The 24,669-nt window shown below is 44.9% G+C and overlaps 1 long non-coding RNA gene across 3 annotated transcripts; it reads right to left on the bottom strand.

Moving 5' to 3' along the window:
• Window positions 1-511: 511 nt before the first annotated feature.
• LOC143656343 (uncharacterized) lies at window positions 512-24,653 on the bottom strand. Of its 3 annotated transcripts, none has more exons than XR_013162460.1 (4): window positions 24,460-24,653; window positions 22,498-22,681; window positions 1,670-1,765; window positions 512-986 (listed from the first exon to the last, which is right to left on the bottom strand). It is a non-coding gene; the product is annotated as an uncharacterized LOC143656343 (long non-coding RNA). The 3 variants fall into 3 exon arrangements; XR_013162459.1 differs by lacking the exon at window positions 24,460-24,653 and adding an exon at window positions 24,142-24,239; XR_013162461.1 differs by lacking the exon at window positions 24,460-24,653 and adding an exon at window positions 23,690-24,128.
• Window positions 24,654-24,669: the final 16 nt, after the last annotated feature.

Below are 24,669 nucleotides of genomic sequence, written 5' to 3'. Positions count from 1 at the left end.
TTTGTCATTTTTAAACGCTAGACAGCGACGATGCTCTGCCATCTGGACTATTCTTTTGGGCTCACGAAGCCCATGCGGGAGGCTGAGTACAGAGAGAGCATTTTAAAAACCATCCACCAACATGAGCTCCACCTGGAGCTGCGTCCCCACGTGGAGACCCCCAGCAGGGTCCGGAACCCTCCGTGCTCCCTCGGCGCAGGTGACCAGTCCTTGCCTCTTGGTCTGCACCCATGTGGCCATCCTTGCTGTGGATGTCATGTGGCTGAACAAGTCACCTCTTAAGTGGCCAGAGTCAGGCCAGCCCTGCACAGCTTCTCTCAACAACTGCTCAGGGTTTGGGGTGGCAAGGCTCCCGCAGCAGGAGGGCAAGACCAGCCCCACCTCCCCGCAGACAAGGCAGAGCAAGGTTCTGGCTTGGGGGGGGGGCACTAGGGGCTGCCCGGAGGGTGCTGAGGGGTGACCTCGTGGTGGGGGCAGTGATGTGTCAGTTTCATGGCTTGGAATGTTTTTTTTTTGTCTTCAGGCCACCTGGAGTTTGTAGGGCCAGGAGAGAGGAAGCCGTCGATGAGGGAATGTAAGGGCCAGGAGAGAGGAGAGTCGGGGGCCTGGTGTCATGGAGAAGCCTGTCTAGAGTCTGGTCAAGCTAAAGGAAAGTTGAGGCCATGTCTGCCAGGGGTAAACTAGGAAAAGGAACTACACTCTCAAATCCATTCCCGAGGACAGGAGCTCTCTGGGGGGACCGAGGAATAATCTGCATAAAAAGCCAACAAGCCTGGCTTTGTAAGTTTAATCTTCCATTTCAATTAGAAAGCCAAGAAAAGATTTGCAAATCCAGATTTTCTCTAGCTATGCCATCATTTTTTAATGAACGTTTTTTGGGAGCAATTATAGATTCATGGAAAGGTCTTTGGGAAGCACAGTCAAATCCAGTTTTCTGCTCTCAGGTCACAGTCCTCAGGAGGCCTCTCTGGTACCTTCTCTGGTACCTGTAGAAGTTTGGGAGGGAAAAGGGTGTGACCTGGATGAGGTGCTCTCACCAGTCCCCCCCCCCATTGTAACTCGGGCTGGGGACAAGTGGGTACTGCAGTCTGAGGTGGCTTAGCACAGACAGCCTGGTAGCCTCACCTCAGTGTCCCTCACCAGGGGGATGGGACACAGTCTGGCAGCAGGACAGCATGGCCAGTGACAGGAGCAGGGGTCTGGGGCACACAGCAGGTCTCCACGCAACGAGGCCCTAGGATAGGGAACACTACTGGGCAGGGAGGAGCCTGAGTGAGCATCATTGGGTGGGGAGGAGCCTAAGCAAGCATCACTGGGTGGGGAGGAGCCTGAGTGAGGACCACTGAGTGGGGAGGAACCTGAGCAAGCACCATCGGGCAGAGAGGAGCTTGAGTGATGACCACAGAGCAGGGAGGAGCTTGCGTGAGCACCACAGGGTGGGGAAGAGCCTGAGTGAGGCTGCTTCCGGGAAGGGAGCAGGACCATGGTTGGGGGGGGCACCGACAGCATTTCCCAGATGTGTGCTGACACAACTGGACATAGAGGTGAGTGTGGAACGACCACATGGCCCTGCAATCCGGCTCTAAACACATGCACCAAAGAGCTGAGAGCTGGGTCTCGGACGGATACCGGCGCCCTAATGGTCACAGTGGCATCACAATCCACCCACCGGTGAACGGACACAGACCTGTCTGGCCACATGGTGGGATGCCACTCAGTTATAGAAACGAAGGAAGTCCCAAGGCTCGCAGCATCACGCATGTTCCTGGAAGACATTGTACGGTGTGACTGAGCCAGACACAAAAGACAGACATTGTGTGAAGCCACGATACGAAAGCCCTAGATTATGCAGACTCGGAGGGTCAGAGACCAGAATAACAGACTACTGGGGGCCGGGCCGGGCAGGGGAGCCAGTGCTCAGTGGGGGCAGAGTTTCTGTTTGGTGTGAAGGCCGTTTTGGGGATGGATGGTGGAGAAAGGCACGACGTTGTGAGTGTAATTAGCACCACTAATTATATACTTGAAAGTGGCTCACATGAGAAATTTTAGGTTTGTGTATGTTACCACAATAAAAATTTAACAAGCCCCCTAAAAAAACACTGATGTGCCCTGTACACTTATTGTCTGTACATTTCCCTGTCTTTAAGTACAGGTAATTTCGCTATAAATAAATTTTACTCCAACTTAAAAAGTTAAAAAAATTAATAAAACTTTATCACTAAAACTTTTGAAAATACTCAATATATTAGGACTCTGAGCAAAACTTGGATTAGACATTTTACTTCATCTATCTCCTGCCAACCTTATTCTCCATGCATTTATTGGGAGGGAGTTTTGCAGACTTCACGGGAAAGCAGGAATGCCTCATGCCAGGGCTGAGCCCCGGAGCAGGCCCCCCTAAAAGGAAGCTCGCCCCCCCCATCCTTATCATAATGGGACAACACATTCCTATCCTTTCCAAAGCGGCTGCCTCCTGGCTACTCTCGGGCCCGTTTGGTGCTGGGGGCCTGTAAGCCTCGCCCACACTCCGCCCCTTTCCTCCCGGCATCTGCCATCCACCAGGGTGAGCCAAGTAGGTTGTGGGGGGTCACGCTCAGGCAAAGTGAGGGCTCCAAGCACGCAGGGCCCTGCCTATGCGTGGAAGCCTCTCCCAGCAGTGCCCGCTGCCTCTGAAGCCATGCGGGAGATACTTGGTGCACAGCTTCAACATTGGAAAGATCAAACCTTCTCCACGCTCTTGGGGCCGTGGTGTCATCAGTCTGGATACTGGAACCAAGTTTGGGGTGGGGTCCATCCGCCCCTGCTGGTGCCCACAGCCGGTCTCCAAACAGGTTTAAATCCGACTGCAGAGAACTCTTCTAAAATCCCTAAGATGTGTGAGATAAATCCCCTTATGGGGACCTGCATCTGCTTCTGGGATAAAATACTGGGAGCCAAGTATTTGTTTAGTGGCAAGGGACCTGAGGGCTGTATGGTTTTCAGGTTGTTTTTCCTGAAACAAAACACATGAGTGATTATGCAGCCCAAGTGCAGGCAAGTGAAACCCCAAAGGAGCCCCACCCGCCCCGGGCTCGGTGCCCCCAACAGACTCTGTGAAGGGAAAGCCGTTGCATGGCCGCTGTCATGGCTGTGCTCCCGAGGTTTTGTGGTGGACCGGCAGATAGGCTGTGAGACGGAGGCACTCAAGGGCAGGCAGAGCTGAGGCATATGTGCCTCGGGGCCCTAACTGACCAGGCAGCCACGAATCCACGGGAATCTGTGGGCATTTCAGTCAGGACACAGGAGATGGCAGGCACACCTGGTGCAGCTGGTGTGAGAGGGTGCAAAACAATAACCTGCTTCAACTAAAATGGGATGCAGAAACACAACAAGAGCACATGATGTTGGGAAAGTGGTGCCGACAGAACGGCTCCTCGCAGGGTTGCCGCAAACCTTCAATTGGCAAAGAACAGTGTCTGCGAACTGCAACAAAGCAAAGCACAATAAGACGAAGCATGCCTGTATTAGAAAAATAGTATCTCATCTTTGAAGATCTAAATTCCTGGAATGTTTTGCCTACCTGAGTGCTCGAGACACTACAGATTCTGGACATTCACGGCATTCACAGCAATCCCTGAGTCCAGGAGAGTAAAGCACACACTCAACAGAAATGTGATGCAAGCTACAGGCCAAACGTTAGTATGCAAAGAGGGCTAATGCTTTTGGTCCAGAGAGGTTAGGTAAGGAGTTGGGCACAGCTGCAAACTCTTTACAGAGGAGCCAGTGAGTCCCTGGAACACCCTTGCAAGGGGGCACTGTTGCTTGTTCCTGTTTCGCTGAGGACACTACACAGAGAAGTTGAATCCCTTGCCCAAGGTCGCACAGCTCCCCCAAGGCCGAGTCAGCTGTTAACCCCCTCATCCCCTGGTATGACTTCCAGTTTGCTGTATAAAAGAGGATCCCAGGTGATCTAACAACCCAGAAGTACCAGGATGGGTCAAGAAATGGCCTGTGCCAGGCGGGAGCAAGAGGGGCCGGGCAGCCCCTGAAGCAGCGCTGGAAGCCACAGGAACCCGTGCTTCACCCTGCGGCCAGCACCAAGCTAAGGCCTCCTCCCACCACCTGCTTCCTTCCCCTGGAGCGCAGGTAAGGGACCACTGCCAGTCCCAGGAGCTCATCTGCAGCAGAAAGACAGGACAGGGCGAGTGCCTGCAGAGGCAGCCCCCACAGCGACACGTGCGGAATCAGGGGCCACCGGGTACTCAGGGAGCAGGGAGGTGTTCATGCTGGAGGCAGGTGTGGTCTGTGGAACGAGGGTTGCCAGGAAGGCCACCCTTGGGCAGGTCCAGGCTGTCAAGTGACTGTGTGGATGGAAGGAATGCGAGGGAGGACCTTGAGGAAGCCCTGGGAGGTGTGGTCCTGGGCTCACCAGGCCTTGGCAAGACCCCAGGAAGAAAAGAGAGGCTACCTCTTCTGAGTGAGAAGGGGTCTGGTTTTGCTTCCGACGGGGAGACCGGTGGACTGAGAAGGAAGAAGCCAAGGGGAGCCAGGTGAAGTCGCCAGGTTTGGGGGATGCAAGGAAGAGAACTTGAGAAACCAGAGAGGAACCATAAGCTCAAGGATAGATACTGGAGTTCAACTGACTGCCCCCCTACTGCTGAGAACACCCAGGCCAAAGCCCCTCAGGCAAAAGCGTGGAAGGTAGGGGGTTCCTACAGAGTAGGACCAGGGTAGGGGCGGTGGCACAGGAAGAGGCAGCTAGACAGAGGCATGTCCTCTTCACTGCAGTGGGAGGGCACAGGAAGCGCCTGCGGTTGCTGGGCTCTGAAACTGTCACATGACGTGCCACGCAGGTGTCCACTGGAGAGGTGTGGGCTGGTAGGCCCCCAAGGAAACACACCCCCAAGAGGTTGCAGCAGCGAGCAGGGACAAGACCCCCCTGGGATGGGAGGGGTAGGCATTTGCAGCTGGGTGGCGGGAGACCCTGGTGCCCACCCTGGGGCTTGGGACAAACGGAGGACGTCTGAAGCCTGGCCAACGCCACTCCCTCTCTCCGGAGGGACCCCCCAAAGCCTGGGAGGGCAGAGTGGGAGCTGCTGGTCTCCAGCAGTGGCCTTGGAAAGGGAAGATGCCTTCTCTTCCAGCCTCAGCATCCAGAAAGCCTCCAGGACATCAAACAATTCAAGGGGAATTTCTCTGTAATACCGCTGGGGTCTCCAGCACTTATTTGGAAAAATGAAATTTATGTTTCTATTTACACGTGAGTTTGAGCAGTAATTATTTTTTCTCCTTTATTAGAGAAGTTGTGGGTTACAGAATAACCCTTTATAAAACAGGATTCCCATATACCACATTTTAACACCTCGCGGTGGTGTGGAACATTGTCACAACTGCTGAAAGCACTTTTTCACCAATGTACTCTTTTTTTTTTTTTTTTTTTAAAGAGAGAGGGAGGAAGGGAAGGAAAGACAGAGAGAAGGAAGGAAGGATGGAAGAAAGGGAAACATCTTTAAACATTTTCTTGTTTTATTGTATTTTGTTTGTTTGTTTGTTTTTTACATGGGCTGGGGCCGGGAATCGAACCGAGGTCCTCCGGCATGGCAGGCAAGCACTTTGCCCGCTGAGCCACCGCGGCCCGCCCCTCACCAATGTACTCTTAACTGAAGTACACGGTTTAAATTAGGGCTCACTGTTAGTGCTAAGTGCAGTTCCTTGGATTTCTTTTTCAAAATGTTTATTCAATTACCATATATAACCTAATATTTCCTCTTTTAACCACATACACATACATATTTCAGTGCTGTTAGTTACGTTCACAATGTTGTGCCACCATCAGCACTGTCCATTACCAAAACATTTCCATCATTCCAAACAGTAACTCTGTACCCATCCTGTCCCCTGGTAACTTACATTCTGGCTCTATGAGTTTGTTTTTATAGTAGTTTCCAACCAGTGAGATCATACAATAGTTGTCCTTTTGTCTGGCTTATTTCACTCCACATGATTTCCTCAAGGTTCATCTATGTTGTCGCATGAACCAGAACTTCATTCCTTTTTATGGCTGAATAATATTCCATTGCATGTATGGACCACATTTCGTTAATCCATTCATTGTTTGATGGACACTCAGCTTGTTTCTATCTTGGCGATTGTGAATAATGCCACTATGAACATCGCTGTGCAAACAACTGTTTGATTACTTCTTTTGGGCACTATTTTAGTTTGTAAAAGCTACCAGAAACGGAGCAGCTTTTTTTAAAGGGAATTATTAAGTTGCTACTTTACAGTTCTAAAGCCATGAAAATGTCCAAATTAAGGTATCCAGAGAAAGATACCTTGGCTCAAGAAGGCCAATGACATTCGAGTTTTCTCTCAGCTGGAAAGGCACATGGCAATATCTGCTAGCTTTCTCTCCAGGCTTCTCCAATGGCTTCCTCAGGGGTGTTTTCTTTGTATCTCCAACAGTCTCTGACTCTGTGGGCTCTGTTGGTTCTGGTGGCTCTTAAGCTTTTTCCAAAATGGTTCCCTCTTAAAGCACTCCAGTAAGCAACTCCACCTTGAATGAGTGTAGACACATCTCCATGGAAACTATCTAATTGAAGTTGCTGCTTTAAAGTCTTTTGAAATGCAAAAGGTTTTAATTTTTGGGAGGTCCCATTTATCTACTTTTTTCTTTTGTTGCTTGTACTTTGGTTGTAAAATCTAAGAAACCATTGCCTAACTTAAGGTCCTGAAGATGTTTCCCTAAATTTTCTTCTAGAGTTTAATAATTCTGCTTCTTATATTTAGGTCTTTGATCTATTTTGAGTTGATTGGTGGGGGGGGGGGGGTCGGTCACATCTCCACGGAAGCAATAAAAAAAGACCCACCCAGCAATATTGAATGAGGATTAAAGGACATGGTTTTTCTGGGGTACATAATAGCTTCAAACTGGCACAGGCACATACCTAGAAACAAAATTGCTGGGTCATATACTTCACTTTCCAAGGAGCTGCCAAACTGTCTTCCACAGTAGCAGCAGCATTTTACATTTCCACCAGCAATCAGTGAATGTTCCTATTTCTCTGCATCCTGTCAAACACTCGTTATTTTCCACCTTTTTAACAGCAGCCATTTTAGTGGGTGTGAATTGGATTCTCGTTGTGGTTTTGATTTGCATATCCCTGATGGCTAATGATGTTGAGCATCTTTTTATGTGCTTTCTAGCCATTTGTATATCTTCTCTGGAAAAAAAATTATTTGAATATTCTGCCCATTTTTAAATTTTGTTGGTAAGCTGAAGATTTTTTATATATTCTGGATTTTAAACCTTTATCGGATATGTGGTTTCCAAATATTTTCTCTCATTGTGTAGGTTGTTTCTTTACTTTCATGATAAAGTCATTTGAGATGCAAAAGTTTTTAATTTTTGTGAGGTCCCATTTATCTATTTTTTCTTTTGTTGCTTGTGCTTTGGTTGTAAAATCCAAGAAACCATTGCCTAACATAAGGTCCTGAAGATGTTTTCCTAATTTTTCTTCTAGAGTTTAGTAGTTCTGCTTCTTATATTTAGGTCCTTGATCCATTTTGAGTTGATTTTTATATATGGTGTGAAGTTGGGGTCCTAATTTTTTTGCAAATGAAGATCCAGTTTTCCCAGCACCATTTGTTGAAGAGATTATTCTCTCACAATTGAGTGGTCTTTGACCCCTAATCAAAAATCAGTTGACCATAAAGTTAATTCTATTCCACTGGTCTATATATCTGCCCTTGTGACAGTACCATGCTGTTTTGATTACAGTGGCTTTGTAATAACTTTTAAAATCAGGACGTGTGAGTCCTCCAACTTCATTCTTTTTTTTTTTTTTCCCAAAATAAGGCTTTGCTTTTCGGGGCCCCTTTGCTTTCCATAAAAATTTGATGATTGGCTTTTCCATTTCTGAAATATTCAATTTCCAGTCCATGAAAACAAACATCCTTCCATTTATTTAGGTCTTCTTTGATTTATTTTAGTTATGTTTTATAGTTGTCTATGTACAAGTTCTTTACATTGTTAATTTTTTTCCTAGATATTTGATAATTTTAGCTGCTATTGTACATTAATTTTTTTTCTTGATTTCTTCTTCTGACTGTTCATTGCTTGTATACAGAAATATTAATGATTTGGGGGTTTTGATCTTATACCCTGCCACATTGCTGAATTCATTTATTAGCTCTAGGAGCCTTGTTGTGGATTTTTCAGGATTTTCTTTGTAAAGGCTCATGTTAACTCCAAACAGGGAAAGCTGTACATCTTCCTTGCCAATTTGGATGATTTTTATTTCTTTTTCTTGCCTAATTGCTCTGGCAAGAACTTCCAGTACAAAACTGAATAATAGTGGTGATAATGGACATCCTTGTCTTGTTCTCAATCTTAGAGAGGAAGCTTTCAGTCTCTCACCATTAAGTAGGATGTTAGCTATGGTTTTTTCACATATGCCCTTCATCATGTTGAGGAAGTTTCCTTCTATTCCTAGAGTTCTGAGAGTTTTTAATAAGAGTGATGAATTTTGTCAAATGCCTTTTCTGCATCAATTAAGATGATCATGTGTTTTTTCCCCTTCATTCTGTTCATGTGGTGTATTTCAGTAATTGAATTTCTTCCACTGATCCACCCTTGCATCCCTGGGATAAATCCACTTGATCATGGTGTATAATCCTTTTAATGTGTTGCTGGAATCGATTTATTAGTATTTTGTTGAGTATTGCATCCATATTAATGAGAGAAACTGGTTTGACTTTTTCTTGTGGTGTCTTTATCTGGCTTTGGTATGAGGGTGATGGTGGTTTCATAGAATGAATTAGGGAATGTTGCCTCCTCTTCAATTTATTTTTTGAAAAGTTTGAGAGAATTTGAGTTAAGTCTTCTTGGGATGTTTGGTAAAATTCCCCTGTGAAGCCACCTGGTCCCAGGCGTTTCTTTGTTGGGAGGTTTCTGATGACTGATTCAATCTCTTTTACTAGTATAGTAAATGTTTGTTGAGATCTTTTATTTCTTCTTGTGTCAGTGTAGATAATTGGATCATTTCTAAGAATTTGTGCATTTTGTCTAGTTATCTCATTTACTAACATACAGTTCTTCACAGTATCTATTTATAATCCTATTTCAGCAGGGTCAGCAGTAATGGCTCCCTTTTCATTTCTGATTTTTGTTACTTGTATCCTCTCTCTTTTTTTGTCAGTTTAGTTAAAGCTTTGTCGATTTTACCAATCTTTTCAAATAATCCCCTTTTGGCTTTGTTGATTCTATTGTTGTCGTCGTTGTTGTTCAATATTTCATTTATCTCCACTCTAATCTTTGTTATTTCCTTCCTTCTACTTGTTCTGGGTTTAGCTTACTCTTCTTTTTTCTAGTTCTTCTAGTTTTGAGTTTGGGTCTCTGGTTTGAAGTCTTTCCTCTTCTTAATGTAAGCATTCAGAGCTATAAAGTTGTCTCTCAGCACTGCCTTTGCTGTATCCCATGAGTTTTGGTGGGTTGTATTTTCATTTTCATACATGTCAAGATATTTCCTAATGTTGCATCTGTTTTACTGTTTAACTCACTGTTCTAGTTTGCTAGCTGCTGGAATGCAATATACCAGAAATTGAATGGCTTTTTAAAGGGCAGAATTTAATAAGTTGCCAGTTTACAGTTCTAAGGCCGAGAAAATGTCCCAATAAAACAAGTCCATAGAAACGTCCAATCCAAGGCATCCAAGGAAAGATGACTTGATTCAAGAAGGTCAATGAAGTTCAGGGTTTCTCTCTCAAGTGGAAAGGCACACGGCAAACACAGTCAGGGTTTCTCTCTTATTTGGAAAGGCACGTGGCGAACACAGCATCATCTGCTAGCTTTCTCTCCTGGCTTCCTGTTTCATGAAGCTCCCCATGAGGAATTTTCCATCTTCATCTCCAAAGATCGCTGGCTGGTGGACTCTCTGCTTCTCGTGGCTATGTCATTCTCGGCTCTCTCAGAATCTCCCACTTTCTCCAAAATGTCTCCTCTTTTATAGATTCCAGTAAACTAGTCAAGACCTACCCAAATGGGTAGAGACACATCTCCACTTAATCCAGTTTAACAACCACTCTTGATTGAGTCACATCCCCATGGAGATAACCCAGTCAAGTTTCCAACCTGTAGCAGTGAAAAGGGATTAACAGAAGCAGTTGCTCCCACAAGATTGCTTAGGATTAAATCATGGCTTTTTCTAGGGCACATAAATCCTTTCAAACCAGCACACTCATTGATTGTTTGAGTGTGTTGTTTAATTTCCACATATTTGTGAATTTTCCATTTCTCCATTATTGATTTCTAGCTTCATTTCCTTGTGGTAGGAGATATACACTATATGATTTCAATATTATCTAATTTATTGAAACATGTTGTGGTCCACCATATGGTCTATTCTTGGGAATGTTCCAGGTGCACTCAAGAAGAATGTGTATACTTGTTGCATTAGTGTTTTCTATATATTTCTTCTATATATGTTTTCATCTCTAAAGGTCTCTGGCTGCATGGGCTCTCCTGGTTCCCATGGCTCTCTGGATCTCCTCTCTTGTGGCTCTCTCATCATTCTGAAGCTTTGTCCCAAAGTGCTTCCTCCTTTATAGGATTCCAGTAAACTAACCAAGACCCACCTGAATGGGTGGAGACATATCTACACCTAATCCAGCTAAACAACTGCTCTTGATTGAGTCACATCTCCAGGCATATGATCTAATTACGGATTCAAACATACAGTTCTGAATAGGGATTAGAAAAAACGGCTGCCTTTACAAGATGAGATTAGGATTAAACATGGCTTTTATAGAGTACATACATCCTTTCAAACCAGCACATTCCACCCTCTGGACCCTAAAAAGACATGTTTTTCCCATATACAGAATACATTAATTCCATCACAATATCAGAAAACTTTAAAGCATTTCAGTAACAATCAAACACAATACAAGGTTAAAAACAGTACAAAATCTCATCAAAGTTAGTTATCAGCACAGCCTGTACTCAGGCAAATTCTCTTCTGTCTCTGGACCTTTGAAAACTCCTCACAAGTTATTTACTGCCAGCATACAAAGGAGGAACAACCATAGGATACATATACTCATTCCCATAGGGAGGAAGGAACACAGGGGTCACTGGACCCATACAGTTTCGAAAATCCACAGGGCAAAGACCACTAGATTTCAAAGTCTGAGAGTCACTTACCTTCGGGGCTTTGGCAAGCGGCAGTCCCACCCTTTCCAAGGGCCTATGCAGAGGTCTGCCTCTCTCCAAACGCAACCTTGGGTGGGGGACATTGGGGAGACTACCTTTTTCTGGGCTCCACCCTCTCCAAGGATCAGGGCTGCAGCCAGGCTCTCTGCCATCTCTGGGGCACACGCTCAACCCCTCCACGTGGTGGCAGCCAGGCTCTCCCCAAACCCCAAGGAATGTGCTTCACCCTCTCCAAAGCCTGAGGTGGCATGACTCTTCCACTGCAACCAGATGGAAGGCCCATCCCCGACCTTTGGGGCAAACTCACCCTCTCCATGGGCTAGGGTGGGTCCACTCTCCTGGCCCAAGGCTTCTTGAGTTCAGACCCCAGCCTCCATGATTTTGCCTCTGAAATTATTTTTCCTCCAATGTGTTCCTTCTCTGAAACCCCCAGTCTAGACTGGCAGCGGCTCTGTTTATACAGGTTCCACAGCACTCTCGTTGGCTTCTTATGCAGTAGCCTTGGATCATGCCCATCAGACATAAGGAGTTTCCACAAATCCTTCCTGGATAACTCTATTTCCAATCCTGGCTTTCTCTGAAACTGGCCAAGACCTCATATGGGGCACTATTCTCTGGGTCCCCCTTCCTGGAAGCCCAGAATTTTCCAGAACATCAATTTCTAGTTTCTTTGTACCCATGAGTTCAGTTCTCAGCTTATCTCTTTCCTGTCGCATTTCACTATAAGCTGCGAGGAGAAACCAGGCTGTACTTTCGACATTTCATTTGGAGATCTCTTCTACTAAATATCCACATTTATGGCTTTTAAAATCAGCCTTCTAGCCAAAGCCATTTGCCAATTTTGCCAGATTATCTGCTATTTTAAAACAAGGTTCATCTTCCTTCCAGTGTATAATAACACGTACCTCATTTCTGTCTAAGGCTTTATCAGAAGTGTCTTTAGAGTCCACATTTCTATCAACAATCTCTTCAAAGCATTCTAGGCCTTCTCTATCCAGCTTCTCACAATTCCTACAGATTCTTCCCCTTATCATTTAAAAAGTTGTTCCAACATGTTTGGTATCTGCAAACTGGAGGAGCACCCCACTCTCTGGTACCAAAATCTGTTCTAGTTTACTAGCTGCTGGAATGCAATATACCAGAAATGGAATGGCCTTTCTAAAGGGGAATTTAATAAGTTGCTAGTTTATAGTTCTAAGGCTGAGAAAATGTCCCAATTAAAGCAAGTGTATAGAAATGTCCAATCAAAGGTATCCATGGAAGGATACCTTGGTTCAAGAAGGCCGATGAAGTTTAGGGTTTCTCTCTCAAGTGAGAAGGTACACGGCAAACACAGTCAGTGTTTTTCGCTCATCTGGAAAGGTATGTGGTAAACACAGTGTTATCTGCTAGCTTTCTCTCCTGGCTTCCTGTTTCATGGAGCTCCCCAGGAGGCATTTTCCTTCTTCATCTCCAAAAGTCTCTGGCTGCGTGGGCTCTCCTGGTTCTCATGGCTTTCTGGATCTCCTCCCTTCTGGCTCTCTCATTGTTCTGAAGGTTTGGCATAGTGCTTCCTCCTTTCTAGGATTCCAGTAAACTAATTAAGACCCACCTGAATAGGTGGAGACATGTCTCCACGTAATCCAGCTTAACAACCGCTCTTGACTGAGTCACATCTCCAGGGAGATGATCTAATTATGGATTCAAACATACGGTACTGAATAGGGATTAGAAGAAATGGCTGCCTTTGCAAAATGGGATTAGGATTAAAACATGGCTTTTCTAGGGTACATACATCCTTTCAAACCAGTACAAAAGGGAATTTATTGACAGTTTATAGTTCTAAGGGCATTAAAATGCCCAAACTAAAGCATCCAGAGATGGATACTTTGCTTCAAGGCAGGCCAGTGGGTCCAGAATGCCTCTGTCAGCTGGTAAGAAGTAACAATGTTTGCTAGCTTTCTCTCCTGACTTCTTGTTTCATAAGGATTCCCCAGGAGTGTGTTCCTTCTGCATCTTCAAAGTTCTTTGGCTGTGTGGGTTCTGTTAGCTCTTTCCAAAATAATTCTCTCTTAAAGGACTCCTGTAAGCAGCCCCACTTTGAATGGGTGGAGACACATCTCCATGGAAATTCTGTAATCAAAATGTTACCACCCACAATTGAGCAGGTCACATCTCCATGGAAATAATAAAAAAGACCCCAACCGGTAGTATTGAATGAGGAACAAAGAACATGGCTTTTCTGGGGTACACACCAGTTTCAAACTGGCATATCTCTCATAAGTTTTTTACTTAAAGTCTGTTTTATCTGATATTAGTATAGCTATCCCAGCTCTCCTTTGGTTACCACTTGCATGGTATACATTTCTTCCATCCTTTCACTTTCAACCTACTTATGTCTTTGAACTTAAGGTGAGTCTTTTGCAGACAACATATAGTTGGGTCATGCCTTGTTATCCATTCTGCCATTCTCTGCCTTTTGGCTGGTGAGTTTAATCCATTTATATTTAAAGTCAATACTGATAATGCAGGACTCCCTTCTGCCATTTTGCTATTTAGCTTTTTTAAGTCTTATAGCTCCTTCTCTTTGTTAGTTTGAAAGTTGCCAGAATATGATATATCAGAACTGGAATAGCTTTTCAAAAGGGGGATTTAGTAAGTTACAAGTTTACAGTTCTAAGAAAGTGGAAGTGTCCAAATTAATGCACCAACAAGAGATTACCTTCACTCAAGAAAGTCCACTTTGTCTAAAACACCTCTGTCAGCTGGGAAGTCATGTGGCTGGCATCTGTGGTCCTCACTTCTGGGTTCTGTGGCTTTCAGTCTCTATGTGAGGGTTCCTCACTTTGCTTCTCTGGAGTTGGCTTTCATCTCTTGGCTTCCTTTGGCTCTCTCCAGGTTCTGGCTTGCTTAACATCTCATAGTGACATCTACTGGACTCCAAGCATCTCCAAACATCCATGTCTCTGTTCCTGTGTCTGCATCTGTATCAGTTCTGATGTGGATTTTCTGTCAGCTCTGAGGCTTGTCATTTCTACTCTGAAGTTTCTGTTGGCTCTGTTATTTCTATAGGCTCTCTCCAAAATGTTTTCTCTTTTAAAGGATTCCAGTAAATTAATCAAGACCCACCCAGAATGGGTGGGGTCACAGCACCATCTAAACAAAAGATTATGCCCACAATTGGACAGGCCACATCTCTGTGAGATAATCTAATCAAATTTCTCAAAGGGATTAAAAGAAATGGATGCTCCCACAATTGAATGAGGAATTAAACATGGCTCTTCATAAGTATATATGAAGAGTACATAATACTTTCAAACCAGCACAGTCCCTCAATTCTTCCATTAAGGCCTACATTTACACTATTTGATTTTTTTGTATTATACAATATGCAGTACTTTCTCTTTACTATCTGGATATATTTTTCATATATTTTCCTTATGGTTACCATATGGTTAAAATTTAATATCCTAAGTACATAACAATCATATTTAGTTTGATACCAACTTGTTTAATAGCACACACATACTTTTCCTATAGTCCTCCTTCCCCCCACCTTTTCTGTACTTATTACAACTTATATCTTTATACATTGTCCATCCCAAAATTTAGGTTTACCATTGTTCTTGTTTGCTAGCTGCTGGAATGCAATATACCAGAAGTGGAATGGCTTTTAAAAAGGGAATTTAATAAGTTACAAGTTTACAGCTCAAAGGTCATGAAAATGTCCCAATTAAAGCATGTTTATAAAAATGTCCAATCTAAGGTATCCAAGGAAAGATACCTTAGTTAAAGAAGGCTGATGATGTTCAACATTTCTCTCTCAGCTGGAAGGGCACATGGCAAACACAGCAGCATCTGCTAGCTTTCTCTCCAGGCCTCTTGTTTCATGAAGCTCCCCAGGAGGCAATTTCCTTCTTCATTTCCAAAGGTTGCTGGCTGGTGGACTCTGTGGTTCTCTGGGCCTCGTGGCTCTGCTCGGCTCTGCTGTGGCCTTCTCATCGTTCTCAAAAGGCATGCTCTCCAAAAAATGTCTCCTCTTTTATAGGATCCCAGTAAACTAATCAAAACTCACCTGAATGGGTGAAGACATGTCTCCACCTAATCAAGTTTAATACTCACACTTGATTTGAGTCACATCTCCATGGAGATAATCTAATTAAAGTTTCCAACATACAGTACTGGATAGAACAGCTGTCTTTACAAAATGGAATTAGGATTAAAACACGGCTTTTCTAGGGTACATAAATCCTTTAAAACCGGCACAACCATTATGTTTTTCTTTTTAAGTTTTATTTTCACACCATACAATCCATCCAAAGTGTATACTCAATGGCTCTTGGTATAATCAAGGAGTTGTGCATTCATCATCACAATCAACTTGAAAATGTTCTCAGTATCACTACTTTTTATGCATTTGTGTTTTAGAACCTGGGCTGGTTTGAAATTGTTGGGTACCCCATGTCCTTTAATCCTGATTCAATATTGCTGGGTGGTATCATTTGATTAAGTTGTTTCCATGGAGATGTGTCTTCACCCATCCAAGGTGGGTCATTTAGTGGAGCTCTTTAAGAGGGAACCATTTTGGAAAAAGCTTCAGAGCTGACACAGACAAGAGATCTTTAGAGATACAGAAAGATAACGAGCACTCCCACCTAGCACTCCCCACCCCCACCAAAAAGTCATGTTTTAATCTTGATCCAATCTTGTGGGGCCATGTTGCTTTCTGTTGAAACAGAGCTCGAAGGATATTAAGGAATGATGAGAAGGAGAGAGAAAAAGGAAGAAAAGACAGACACAAATGGGTTCAGGGGGTCTGAAGTTTAACTCTACATCAGACATCAGACAACTTTATTCTCAACCAGATCCTAGTTATATACCATAGGATGTCAATAGATATGCAGGCATTTCCTGAGGGAGCAAAGTTCTTATCTTACAGTGTTCTTCATATTTAACATAACCATTTGGGGTAAATATTCTCTTCCTCTCAGACTGCTCTACATAACAATCTCCACAGTTTACTGCTGCCATCCTGAGGCCAGCTGCTTGCAACAAATTCTGTAGGTCTTGCTTTAAACCTTTGGCTCCTACAGGGCCAGACCTATTGTTTAGGGTGAGGAACTTTGACTGGATTGCTTCTACAGAGATGTAACACACGAACCTGTGTGTGTGCCCTTTTTGTCTGTGCGTGTGACCTTTTGATTACATGGACATGTGACTCTGCCCATTCAAGGTGGGTCCTGAATAGTTTACTGGAGTCCTTTAAAGGAAGAACCACTCTGGAAACAGCTTCAGCGCCTACAGAGACACAGCCATTTGGAGATACAGAAACCCCAGGAATTCCCAGGAGCTAAGAGAGCCAGCAGAAGCTAGACAGAAGCAACAGAGCTACCACCAGACCCAGACATTTGGAGGTAAAGAAATAAAATACTCCTGGGGAAGTTGTTTGAAACCAGAAGCCAAAGGACCAGCAGATGCCAGCCACATGCCTTCCCAGCTGACAGGTGTTCCAGACCCAGGAGCCTGTCTTGAATCAGGGTATCTTTCTCTGAACATCTTGGTTTAGACATCTTTACGGCCTTAGATCTGTAAATCTGCAACCTAATACATTCCCTTTTTAAAGAGCTATTTCATTTTCTGGTATATTGCATTCTGGTAGCCTTAGCAAATCAAAACAACTGGCATTTATAATTACCCAAATGGTTACCTTTACCAAAGGCATATTTCTTCATGCCACTTTGAACCGCTGTCTAGTGTCTTTTCCTTTCAACCTGAAGAACTCCCTTTAGCAATGCTTGTTGGGCAGGCCCGGTGGTGATAACTCTTTCAGCTTTTGTTTATCTGGGAATGTCTTAATCTTTTCCTCATTTTTGAAATAAAGTCTCCCCTAATATAAAATTATTGGCTGTTACTAGTTTTCTTTCAGCACTTTATTTTGACCAATCACCTTCTCACCTTCATTAGATTGAAACCAGCACTCAATCTAATTGGGACTCCCATATACATAACATATGGGAGTCCCATGGGTTGCTTTTCTCTCCTGGTCCTTTGCATCTGATAGTGTGATCAACATATGACAGGGTATCTTTTTCTTCATGTTTATCCTGTATGGTGCTCTATGGGCTTTCTGGTTGCGTATCTTCACCTTTTGATAAGTTTGGGAAGTCCTTCGTCATTATTTCTTTGAATATTCCTTCTGCCTCTTTCCCTCTTGCTTCTTCTGGGACTTCCATAACGTGTATAGGGTGTACTCCATGGTGTCCTGGAGGGGTTGTGCTTGACTAGAATCCTAAAAAAGAGAAATGTTTTGGGGACAGTCCCTTTTAGAGTCACGACAGAGCCCACACAGCCAGAGATCTTTGGAGATGTAGAAGGAAAACACCCCCAGGAGAGCTTCATGAAACAAGCCTGGAGAGAAAGCTATTAGATGCCATGTTCGCCATGTGCCTTCCCAGTTGAGAGAGAAATCCTGAATGTCACTGTCCTTCCTGAACCAAGGTAACTTTCCCTGGATGCCTTAGATAGGACATTTCTATAGACTTACTCTAATTTGGACAACTTCATGGACTTTGAACTGTAAACTTATGACTTAATTTTTAAAGCTGTTCCATTTCTGGTATATTGCATTTCGGCAGCTAGCAAACTAGAACAAGAGACTTAGGCCATTTTCACTTCTTATAATTCTTTGTTTCTTTCTGCTCCTTAGCCTGACTCATTTCATAGTTTTGTCTTTGAGGTCTCTGATTCTTTCCTCTATCAGCTCCAATGTGCTCTTGAAACCTACCTGGGAATATTCCACTTCAGTTATTGTGGGCTTCAACTCCAGTAGTTTTTTTTTTTTTTTTTTTAATAATTTTTTCTCTTTATTGAGATCCTCATATTCATTGTTTTCCTGATATCCTTTAGTTCTTTCTCTGTATTTTCCTTCATCTCCTTGAGTGTTTCTAAGATCATTTTTTAAAAATGTCTTTGATATTTCCATACTCTGGTCTTTGTTGGTGTTTTCTGGATTTTTATTCTCTTCCTTTCGATGGGTCATCATTTCCTGTTTGTCCTATACTCTTTTGTTGCACACTGTATATTTAATCTCTGGGATTTATCCCGTTTCTTGGTTTTGTAACCAGCTGGTGAGAAGACAGAGCTTTTCTTGAGCTCCAGCCCTCTTATCAGGAACGTCCGTCCAAGGTGAACTCACCGTGCAGGGTCTTCCCTATCTTCTGAGTCTGTGTCTTGCCCTGAGCTTGTGCTTTGTTTCCTAGGCTGTTCAAAGCAGATACCATGAAATGGGCTGGCTTACACGGGGACAATTAATTTGCTTATGGTTATGGTCCAGGAAAATGTCTAAATCAAGGCATCATTTAGGCAATGCTCTCCCTAAAGACCAGCTGCCGGTGATCCCTGGTTCCTCTGCCAAGGAAAACGGCAGGATTTGCTGGCCTCTCCCTTCTTTTCCTGGTTTAACTGATTTCCGCTTCTTATTTCCATGGCTCTCTTTCTCTTTCCCCTTCTCTTTCCTCCTCCCTCCCTCCATATTCATTCTCTTTATAAAGGAATCAAGTTGAGGATTAAGAACAATCCTCAGCCAAGTGGGTCACACCTTAACTGAAGCAGCCTCATCAACAGATCTTACCTACAATGGGTTCACACCCTCAAGAACAGGATTAGATTTAAGAACATGTTTTTCTGGGATACATATAGCTTCAAACCACCACACTCCAGGAACCACAAAGACATGTTTCCACATGCAAAATATAATTCATTCCATCACAATATCCCAAAAGCCTTAAGTCATTTCAGAAACAATGCTTAGTAGAAAGATCTCATCAAAATCAGTTGCGGGTGTAGTCTGTCCTGGGGCACAATTCCTCTCCACCTGTAGACCTGTGAAACTCAGAGAACACATTTTCTGCTTCCGATATACAATGGAGGAACAGTCATAGAATAAACGCTCCCATTCCAAGAAGGAGAAATTGGAATGAAAGCAGGGGCCACAGGTCCCAAATAATTCCAAAACCCTGCAAGACATATTGCACTAGATGTCAAAGTCTGAGAGCTGTCCATGGAATGATGTTTTGTCCTCCAGCCCTGAAAAAGCGGCAGCCCCACCCTTCCAAGTACTTGCACAGCAGTCATGCTCTCCTCAAACATTAGGATGAAGGCTCTAACCTCTCCAAGCATCGGGATGGTGTCCAGTCTTTAAGCCCCACCCTCATCAAGCATTGCGATGATGGCCAGACTCTCCACAATCCCTGAGGCATCTCAGGGACCTGGGCCAGCAGCACTGTTCTGGAACAATGGGGTGGAAGGCCCACCCTCTGCAAGCTCTGGGGAAAACAGCCTTTCCAAGTATGTGGGTGTGCCCATTCTCCCGGTCCAAGGTATCTTTGCTTCAGACCTCAGTTTCCATGGTTCCACCTCTGAAGTCCTTTTTCCTTCAGTTTGCTCCTTTTCTGTTCCTTTTAGTGCTGACTGGCAGTAGATCCATTCATACAGATTTCTCAAGAAAGACTTTTGGGTTTTGCATGTAGTACACAGGGGTCCCAACCACCAGACAGTAGAACATTCCACAGATGCTTCCTGGATAACTGCACTTTCAACTCCTGACTCGCTCTGAAATGACTGATTCCACATTCACTTAAACTCTCACATGATGCTCTATTCTCTGGGGACTTGTTTTCTAGAACCTCCAAATTCTCTCAGCCATCAATTTTAAGGTTTCTTTGTACCCAGGAGTTGAGTTCTCAGCTTATCCCTTTCCTCTCTTATTTTACTATAAGCTGCAAGGAGAAGCCAGGCTGTACTCTCTGCACTTAACTTAGAAATTGTCTCAACTAAACATCTAAGCTCACTTGTCCCAAATTCTGTCTTCCATCTGACTTTAGAACTCAATTTTGACTTTAAAACAAGCGTCACTTTGCTTCAAGTTCCTAGTAACATATGCATCATTTCTGTCTAAGGCCTCATCAGAAGTACCTTTAGAGTCCATTTTTCTACTGACAGTCTCTTGAAAGCAATGTAGGGCTTTCCTATCGAGCTCCTCACAGTTCTTCCAGCCTCTGTCCATTATCCAATTCCAAAGTCGTTTCCACATTTTTGGTATTTGCGATCACAGCCCCCAACTCACAGTATCAAAATCTGCTCTAGTTTCCTGGGCTGCTCAAAGGAGACCATGAAATGGTCTAGCTTAAACAAGGAGGAATTTATTAGCTTATGGTTTGAGGCTGTCAGAATATCCAAATCAAGGCATCATCAAGGCAAAGCTTTCTCCCTGAAGACCTGCTGCTGGAGATCCTTGGCTCCTGTGCCATATGGCAAGGCACAAAGCGATGTCTGCTGATCTCTCCCTTCTCTTCCAGGTTTCACTAATTTCAGCTTCTCCCTTCTGTGGCTCTCTCCACCTGAATTTCATTCCATTCATAAAGGTCTCCAATAAGAGGATTAAAACCCATTCTGAACAAGGTGGGTCACACCTTAACTGAAGTAGCCTCATCAAAAGTTGCTACTTATAATAGTTTCTCACACACGGGAATGGTTTAGATTTAAGAAAGTTTTTCTGGGGTCTATACAGCTTCAAACCACCACATGCTTGTTAGTTGGAACTCCCGTTTACAGGAGGTTGGATGATCCCTCTGTTCCCCCCTCTTCCACATGTTCAAAGCAGGCAGGCTTCAAGCCCAGACTACCCATCTCCATAGTTTCTTACACTCCTTTCACTGCTTATGCTTGGAGGGCAAATTCTGGGAGGGAAGCATGCCAGACACGAGTTTCCCAAGGCAGACTTTCCCAGATGAAACAGGCTGAAGGAGCCACGAAGGGGGCGCAGACACAGCCCCACAGGGCGCTGGGGAGGATCAGGAAGTACAACAACAGTTTCTTCCACCACTTCTTGAAGCTCAGTTTCCCTGGCCTGCCCAGCAAATGCAGGCCATCAGCTAACTGTTCCCCAGCCCCAAGGAAGTGAAGCTTCTGTAGGTCTCTTCTGCTGCCACCTTTGTCTGGGGTGGATTGGAACAACAGCCGCTCTAAGAGCTGAGCCCTGTGATCTGCTCTGAGCCAGACCCTGTGATCTGAAGTTGCTAGCTAGTCAAATGCCGTGATCAGGAATCAGTTGTGCCCACTCTTGGTCTTGGGGAAGAGGATTTTCACGTCCCTTTCTGTCACCAGCGAGCTAGGCAGGGGCCAGCCCCCACGATGGCCTACTGCAAATGTGGCAGATGGGTACTGGTAATCACCTCACAGAGACTTTTTACTGGTCTTTTACATAATTCACCAGCCTCTTCCTCTGCTCTTTCTGGATGCTGTACAGTGTTCTACATGTCTTTGGAATTTCAAAATAGTTGTTTCACATGGTTCCTGCCTGTTTGATAGTTGTTCTAGTTGAGGGACTGAGTCCTGGAGCTCCCTACTCTGCCAACTTCCACCACCCACCTCTGGGGAGTAGTCCTCATCACACAGAAACAATAAAAGGGACAGAATAAAACTCATACAAGATGCAAACTGATGGCCTCAGAGAAATTCTCAGGAACGTTACATCCCTAAGATGAGAAACTAGCTGGTACAGAAAAAAAACTAGAAATAGAAAATTTTAAAAAGCAATAGGCTCTGAATTGTATACTTGAAAGTGGCTAAAATGGGAAATTTTATGTTGTATATATGTTATCACAATAAAAACTAACTCAAAAAAAACAAAAAATAGGACTAAGTAGCCAAACTGACCAGCTGGAGGTCACACTGATAACTGGAAAACAAAATCAAGATAAGATGGGGGGGGGGGACAGAACAACTAAGAGACATAAATGAAATATACAAATGAGAAGGTCAAATTTCATCTAGGAGGGATTTCTAAAGGGCAGGACAGAAACAATGTAGAAAAGGAAACAATGCTAGGACTTGGCTGATGACTTCCTAGGAATGCAGAACTTGCCAAGAGTATATGGAAAAAGTGTTTAAGTGTTTTAAGCATTGAGTTGGAGGAGATTTTTTGACAGGATGTTGCCTTGGAGTCTATAATTGGAACCACTGGAAACATTTAAAAACACATTTCATAACATACTTAATAGGTAAATGATGTGGTAGCGATACAAAAGAAATTCTGACAACTTAATTCTATAACATGAAAATTGGGTTTGGGAGATGACTTATCATCACTGATGAACTTTCACTAGCTTTTCTTAATATACCATTTCAATCCCAAGTGGCTTTTAAAATGCCCAAATATAATTTTTTAATGTTCAGTGCTTTATAAAATAAAGATAAATAGGGGAGGGAACTCAGGATAGAGAGGCCAAAAAGAAAGAAAAATTCAAACAGCTTAAGCTACAGTAAACCTGCAGAAAGGGATCCTTCACACCAACTGCTCCCAACAGTGTCTTCCAAGCCACGTGTGGAATGCAGGACATTCGTAGGTGGGTTCCTTTCACGTCTTCCTTGGATCCGGGCCATGGGGAACAGAAAGAAGATTCCGGGTCACACACAGTTCCCAAGGCACACTGTGACCACGTCCCTCTGCGCCTGTCAGGAGGCCATGTTTGAACACAGTCAAGCGTAAAGGCCATTATTATCAGAAAACATATGACCTCTGCAAACTTTTAAAACAAATTAAAGAATAGTTATTGCAATTAACTAGAATACATCACAAATGTACAAACCCATTAGTTCATGACACTAAGAAAGGAAGAAGGGGCGATGGCTCCTCTCTAAGACTTACTACTTAAAAGCAAGTAAGTATTTAACCTGCTTTTCCTGTATAAAACACATTTCATCAACTCAGGGAAGTTTTCACGTACAGAATCATTTCAGTTGATAAATGTGGGAGGAATGGTAGACTCAGAAAAAAAATCACTACCACTTTGCAGCGCACAAGGAAATAACTGGTTCGGGCAACAATCATCAATGGGTAGAATCCTGGGATGAAGGACTGAGGGCGCATCCAGCTGTGTCCCCGACTCCTCTAGTCAATCTTAACATTCCCAAGTGTGGTAGGTTGATTATGTACCCCCACGAAAAGCATGCTCTTAATATTAGCCCATGTTCCTGTGGGAGTGAATTCAGCATCAACAGGACCTTCGGAAGATGTTAGTTTTAGCTGAGGTGTGGATAGACTGAATTGGGGTGGGTGCTGACCGACACTGCTGGAAATCTTTTGTAAGAAGAAACCCAGAAGACCAAAGTCAGGGAAAGCCACCGGCAGAACCAGAGGCCGACAGTTAGCAGAAACCAGAAGAGCAGACTCTAGGAGAAACAGAGGGGTCGGGGGGCAGGGATATAAGCCAGGCTCTCCAGACTGGAGTAAGGTGATTTTGGGGAGAGAGCCTTTCCCTGCCGCTCCCCCACCCCTACACCCTTGGTTTTGGACTTCTCGCTTTCAAAACCCTGAGCCAATAAACACCTGTGGTAAAGTCAACCCACTGTGTGGCATCAATCACAGCAGTCAGGAAGCTAGGACACTGCATCCCATGGATGGGCTTTCTTTGGCAGAAACTCCGACCCTGAAGCTGTTCAGGTCTCCCCTACAGTTACCAGAAATCCAGGTGTCGGGGAGCAGGGTAAACCCCCAGAGGCAGCCAGCAGCCTTCCGCACCCTGCAAAGCCCCATGGGGCAGGCGACCCGTTTCCGCACGTCCAGCGCAGGGGAAGGAAGGAGGGCAAGGCCCGCGGTTCCGAGAAGACACGGTAACAGCGCCATCCCGCCTCGCTACGCGGATCGGAAAGCCATCTTCAAGGCGGCCGAGGGGTCGTCAGCCCAAGGCAGCGTGACCGCGGGCTGGACACCCGGTGGCGCCGGGGCTGCGCTGTCTCTACGACAGTGGCGCTGCCTCGCGGTCACGAGGGAAACGCCGCGCGGAGCCGCCCCTACATCTGTGGGAACGTCCACCAGGTCATTTCAATGCTTTCAGGTAATTTGAATTTTTAAACCCTAAAAATTGGAAAGCATGGATCACCGTCCAACTTTGGTAATATACACAATATACCTGTTTTGAGAGTTGTTTTAGAACCAAAAAGAAACCCGGCCTCTCGCGCGCTTCCGAGTCCCGCCCCCACCCTCGTCCCTGGCCTATCGTGCGCCGCGTCGCCTACGAGCCCCGCCCCTGACCCGGCCTCTGCCTATCTCGTGCCGCGCCGCGTACGTCCCGCTCCCGCCCCCGAGCTCGCGCCCAGCCCATCTCGCGCCGCGCTGTTCACGGGACTCGCCCCCGCCCTGCTCCTGACCAGTCTCACGCCGAGTCCAGCCCCTGACTCGCGAGTCCCGCCCCCGGCCTACCCGGAACCTTCCCGCATTTGAGGCTCACCTCCAACCTGGTCCCGGGCCTTTTCCACACCCCTCACGAGTCCCAGCCTCCGACCCCGGCCTATCCCACACGACGCAGCACCGCTCAGTCCTGCCCGGTCCTTCGCCCACCGTTTCCCGCGCTGCGCACGAGTCCTGCTGCCCTCTGTCACCCGGCCTATCCCGAGGCACGCCGCGCACAAGTCCCGCCCCCGTTCTCGCTCCCGGCCTA

This window comes from Tamandua tetradactyla, chromosome 14, assembly GCF_023851605.1.
Source record: "Tamandua tetradactyla isolate mTamTet1 chromosome 14, mTamTet1.pri, whole genome shotgun sequence".
In the NCBI taxonomy this organism is placed as follows: domain Eukaryota; kingdom Metazoa; phylum Chordata; class Mammalia; order Pilosa; family Myrmecophagidae; genus Tamandua; species Tamandua tetradactyla.
The sequence above is the reverse complement of the archived record's forward strand: the minus strand, read 5'-3'. Positions and strand labels throughout refer to the sequence as shown.